Raw genomic sequence first — 6,042 nt, forward strand, 5'->3', positions numbered from 1 at the left:
CATCCTCCCCTGCAGGCTTTGCACCAGAATTCCCCTGAAGGCATTTTCCCAGCCATTCATGGGGGTGAGCTTTACTCACTATTTTTTGCAAAGGCATGTAGGCCCTGGAATCTGTGTTCCTGTCTCTTCACATAAATCAGAACTGCAGGCACAAATGGTTTGTGAGGCATGAGTCGACAACAGCTCTGTCAAGAAGCCTCTGCTTTCCTGAGGAGTGAAGCCTGGCTGGACTCAATGCACAGCACCCTCTGGGAACTGGGAAGGTTGGGAATTATGGAGAAGCTGTTTCAACAGCAGGATCTAAGGCATGAGCTGATAGCAGCCTACAGCTACTTGCAGCTGAGGTACAAGGATGACAAAGTCAAGCTCTTCTCAACAGAAATATTGTGCGACAGTGACCAAGAGCAACAGTTTGCAACTTGGGAGGTTCAGTTTAGAGAGTGGAAAACAAAATCCAAGGGAATGGTGCAGTCAGCGAATAGGTGCCCAGAGAGAAAGTGTTAACCTTCCTTGGTTAGACAGGATTTGGTGTAAATAATTTCCATAAATAAAGCACAGAAGCCTGCTTTTATTTTTGTCCATGGTCCTGAGGCAATGAGTTCCACCAAGTAATTTATTTACTATGAATTGCAAAAGGTAAGTATACTTCAAACTCATGCCAGAGGAGTTCAACCTTGCTGCTTTGGTTTATCTCCTCTGCACCATGGAGCTCATATAGATTCCTGTGGAACAGAAAACACTATTTTTAAAGATCAACTCATAGGCTCATCGCAAGCCTATGAGTTGATCAACCAATTTACAAAGAATTTCAAAGGTCTTGTGGTTTTTTTTTTTTTTTTTTTTTTTTTCATTTCTCTCCCTTTTTAATCTAGTTTACCCAAAGAAATAAAGCTCATGATTATGCTGTGACAACTGTCTTCAGTAACTCTGGAAGCAGTTTGGAAAGGAGACAGGGAGATCATTCACTGCCAGAAAGATCTTTTTGTTTCTCCCCAAGACACTGAACAATTCCCCATCTCCTCATCCGAGTGCCTCCCAGCCTGGAGACTTTAAGGCCTGAGATATTTCTGGAGCAGAAAGTGCTGAGATAAGTATCGGAGTCAAACTGCTCCTTTCAGGAGTCTCAACTGTGCCTGTGAAGCTCCAGCATCCCCAGAGCCTCAACAAACATCCCTGAGCAATTTGAAAGCAGACAGGAATCCTGGAATACATTAAATATGCATTTATCACTTGCACATATCAGCCCCAGCTCCTCAAATGACTCATCTGCTCAGCTGCCTGCCAGGTGCTTGGACTCATCTGTCCCTGTGCAGAATTCCTGGGTTCATGTGATGAAGGACAGATGTGCTACTGCCAGGATTTTGGTTTTCATCTCCGCAGCCAACATTTCCTTTGGAACTGATCAAAAGGCTGTTATGCTGATCACCAGGTCAGGTAGAGTCTGGCATGGGACAGATTGTGCTAGGCAATATCTGCAGACATTGAGGAATTTAGGAATAGCTTTGGATGGGAAAGAAAGGGCTTTGTGGAACATAATGGCTGCTGGCCTAGTTGCCACAGGGATGTGGCAGGGAGAAGGCTTGGACTCAGCCAGTGAAGCAAATGGCCAGGCATAGGCAGGGATCAAGGCTGACCTCCCCTGACAGGACATGGGGTGGTGGTGGAGGGTTTGCTGATCTGGGTGGTGGCTCCTGAGTTTAAACCCGCCCAAGCTGAGGCTGGACAGTCCTGGATAAATACAATAATCATGAGAAGATCTGGGCTGAGATATTTCTCTCCTGATAGAAGTTTGTCAAATGTAAGAAAAGTCTAGGGAAGAGTGGAAAAGGAGACAATTGGAATCTGTGGTTTCCAAGGGTTCAAAATCTGTCCATGCTGGAAGATGACCATGAATCCTCTGAGAATCAGAAAGGGATGAGATGGGTTAGTAACACTAGGTAAGGTTAATTCCTCTTACTACACTTCTAATTCCTTGCTCACTCTTCTGGAACCGAGCTAACGTGACTCAAATGACTTTCACAACTAGCTACAAGAGTGCTTTTCTTGAATGTGTGCAACTTTTACTTTCTGGGGAGTGATGACTTTGCTAACACAGCCTGGTCAGACAGGTTCCCTCATGCAGGTCAGGGAAGGACAAGTGACTCATAAATATTAGGAAAACCCTGAAGCAAGAGTGCAGCATCCAGGTCCTTGTGAAGAGACCCTGAAATGCCATGTCTGCATAGAGAACAGAGCACCATGAGGTCTTTCACACAAGAGAATTTCTTGCTGTAGAGGTGGCTGTGAGGGAAACAGAAGCATGGTCTGCCTGCAAATTTCTTGAAGGTTTCAGTGGAATACAATCCATTCATCCCCAATAAGCTACCTTACTTTTATCCATTGGGGATTCCAGGAGATGTCCTCTGCTACTGACACCCACAGGGCAGGACCTGTGTAGTCACTCAGTGCTGGCCATGCTTTGACTGCCCCATCATCTTTGCTCCATCATCTCTGGTCTCTCCCAACACCTGAGCTCCCCCAACCTTTCACCCATCCAAGCTGGCTCACCGGTGGGGTCAGCCACAGCTTCCTCAGCAGCAGCCAGGATAACTGGGATAGCTCTGTTCAGGCAATACCCACAGGGTACTGAGTACAGCAGCTCCACAACTGCTGTTTTTAAATTTATTTGGCACTTGTTCTCCCAAATGATGCTCAAAACAATTTTGGGACTTTGTAGGAATCCTGGTTTGAAGGGCTTTTCTTACAGAAAAGCTGGGTCCAGATGCTGTCTGCTGGACAAAGGTTACTCCATATTTAGCAAATGGTTCTATGCATTTTACAATGTGCTGCCAGGAACAATAATCTTGAGGCGAGAGGATCCATATCCCCTGTGTTAGAAGGAGAAGCTTCACTGCTATTTGGGTAATCCTCCAGCAGCAATCTGCTGGGTATTACTTGCTCACTGATGCAAAAAGAAATACCTAATTAGATGAGGAACATGAGATGAAACTGGGATGCTGCATTTGAAAATGTCACCACTCAGAAGGGAAAATAATTTTCCCACTTCTGTTTCCAGCAGCGACAACAATCTTCTCCCCAAGATACCCTTTTTGTGTTATGACTTACAAATTCATTAAAGCTCACAGATACTTTTATATTACACTATCTTGTAACAAGCCCATAGCAATAGGAGGATTAAAGAAGCTCCTTCTGCACAAAAAAGAAAACTCTGAAAGCCTCCCTCTTCAGTGCTGATCACTTGTGCAGCTGCATCTCTCACATCTGAGGAACACACTTGGGTAGGATGAAGTTATCAACCCCCACTTATCAAATTGACTTTCTGTACTGTTGGTCCCTGGCCCCAAGAATTTAACTATGTACAAATACTGCCTAAACCTCTGCACAGCTCAGAGAGATGTGGCATGTACAGTGTCATGAGATAAAACTAGAGCATCCAAAAAAATTGGCCAAAGAGGTTATTACTCATCTGGGTAATATCCCAGGGAGCCCAAGGACATGAGACAGTTTAGCCTTGCTCATGCTAATAGGAATATATCATCAAAACACCACTTGTAACATCACTGGATCTCAAGCCTTTTGTCCTGTGAGGAACTGTTGAGGATGAAATGCAGTCTGGACTGGTAGAAGTCCCTGCTGCTGCTGAGAAGCTGCTGGGGGTAGATGGGGCAGGTCAGGCTGCACAGTAACAGCTTCTGATGACCAGATTGTACAGTGGACACAAGCTGTTTGCTGCTTGTGTCCAAAAGGTTTGAGTTGCTGCTCTCCAGAAGGCTGCATGTTTTCCAGGTCCTGTGTTACTCTCTATTAAACAGTCAGCTCAGGTCTCTGTCGCAGAGGGCAGTGGGGTGGCACTGTGTGAAGCTGTGAGTACTCCTTAGGGATTTGGCTACAGGAAAAGCAGGTTCCAGCCTGGCATTCACATCCACATGGAAAGTTTTAGTGCCCATTTTGAGAATTTTACCTTTTCCCCTGATGTGAAAAGCTTTGCAGATGGAACACTGGAACCTGGTCCCTAGGAGCAGAGATATCCCACGCTACTGATACACTTCACGTGAATCATAAGGTTTCCTCCAAGGACCAGTGTTTTCTTTCTTTTTTCCTGGTGTTTTTTTAGGGGGTGGAGGTGAAGGAGGGACATTCACACAAAGGAATGACACAGAAGCTTGATCTTGGCAAATGTGATTGCATAAACCTCTTTCTGTTTAACTGCCTAAATTTTCAGAGAAACTGAGCCTGTACAGATTCCTTAAACAGCAGAGGGAACAGTACATGCTGTGTGTCCTGAAAATCAGCATAGACTGCAGGTGCTTAAATATAGATTCAGGTGCTTGGCTGTGGGCAGATAAGAGCAGAATAATTCTAGTCAAGGCCTGAAATAATTTCAGCAGGAAAACATAGGCCAGAGTACTGTGATCCATTTGTAAAACTGCTAAATAAAAACTAGCTTTGGTAATTCTTATTTTGCCTAACAGCCAACACAGATGGCTTCTTCTCTTCTCTGCTGCATATGCTGCATGGGTAAAAAGCAGCCATGCACTTGAAAAGCTATTAAAAAATAAAAGGAAAAGTCACATGGAATAACGACTTATTGTAGTTAATAAGTTAATTATACCATTTGAGGAGGAGCTTTCTTCTTCACTTTACATGGGACTTACCCCTGAAATATTAGCATAAACATTTCCCAGAAATACCATGCATATTCTATTAAAAACAACAAAATGAAATCCAAAACACTTTTTATTTTTTATTTTATTTTCCCCTCCTGCTTTATAACAGACTAGATTGAAATAAGATTTGCCTTCTGGTTAAGAATGTTGTGCAGCTGGGATATCTTGCAAAGAATAAAAGGGACAGAAAAAACAAAAACTCAAGTATATACACCTTGCTTTGAGAACAGACATCTCCCACAGTAAGAAGATGGTGTTTTGTGTAAGAACCCTTTAACCCAGCAGAAAAAGGTGGAACGAGAAGCAATGAATGAGACTCAAAAACCACAATGAATTCAATTTGTAAATACCCTACAGAAGTTTAACATTACTTTCTCTGAATTGATACTGTTCTAGATGTTGAGAGTCTGTATGTGGTTGCTTGGATTTGAGCTACTCCCACAGTCTACCCTTTACTTCTGTTCAAGTGGAGATTAACATGACAAGTTGTACAGACCTGAGTCCTGACCCGTTCAAGGATAAAAGGTTTTGAGGTGTTGTGGAAATAGGTGGGCAGCTAGTGGAGAGCAAAACCTACTAATCCCTTCCCTGAGGGGAGAGAGAAGGAAACAGGAGCATCCTCATCCTGGATGGGCTACCAGACATCCCTGTGGGGAGCAGCTGCTGGCTGTGGAGACATATTCCTGGGCTTGCACATTCTTAGACGTCAGATACTGCACCAACTTGCACGAGTGCACCCCTCAGAAAACAGGCTTCAATGCTTCTGCTGTTTATACTGCCAGCTTGGTGGCAAGAACAAAGCAAGCTTTCATCCTGGGAGAGGATCCCACAGAGGAACCACTGCTGGCCACTAACCCCAGCCCGTCCTGGGACCTGCAGGCTTCGGCTGTCCCAGGCACTGCTCTGCTTCCGAGTGTGTCCTTCAAAGCCAGGCGAGGAACTGGCAGCTCTGTCAAACTGTGCTGCATCTTCCCTTGGCAGAGAAGGCAGCAAGAGCAGGGAACACATGTCTGAACTTGCTTTAGAGTTGAGGATATCAAGCTGCATAGCCACAAACTGCAGTGCTGTGATGCTCATGGGTTGAGGCTGTAATTCATTAATTAATCTGGATTTTGTGTTTCAATCTGAGCCATTTCAACAACAGTGTGGGTCTCAGATTCAAATAATGAAAATGAGAGTTTCTAGCCAGGCAGGGGCCTGCGAATGAGCTGGGAAAGAATGTAAATAATTCTTTATCTCTCTTGTTTTTCACATTGTTTATAGTTAAGTTCTATCACTGTGTGTCAAGCACTCTGCACTGATGGTGTGGGTTGTTTTCACTTCAGAACCAAAGGATTTGATCCTTGCAAAGCTCTGTATAAAAGAGCAGTGTATT

Source organism: Lonchura striata, chromosome 8 (genome assembly GCF_050655825.1).
Source record: "Lonchura striata isolate lonStrDom1 chromosome 8, ASM5065582v1, whole genome shotgun sequence".
NCBI lineage: Eukaryota > Metazoa > Chordata > Aves > Passeriformes > Estrildidae > Lonchura > Lonchura striata.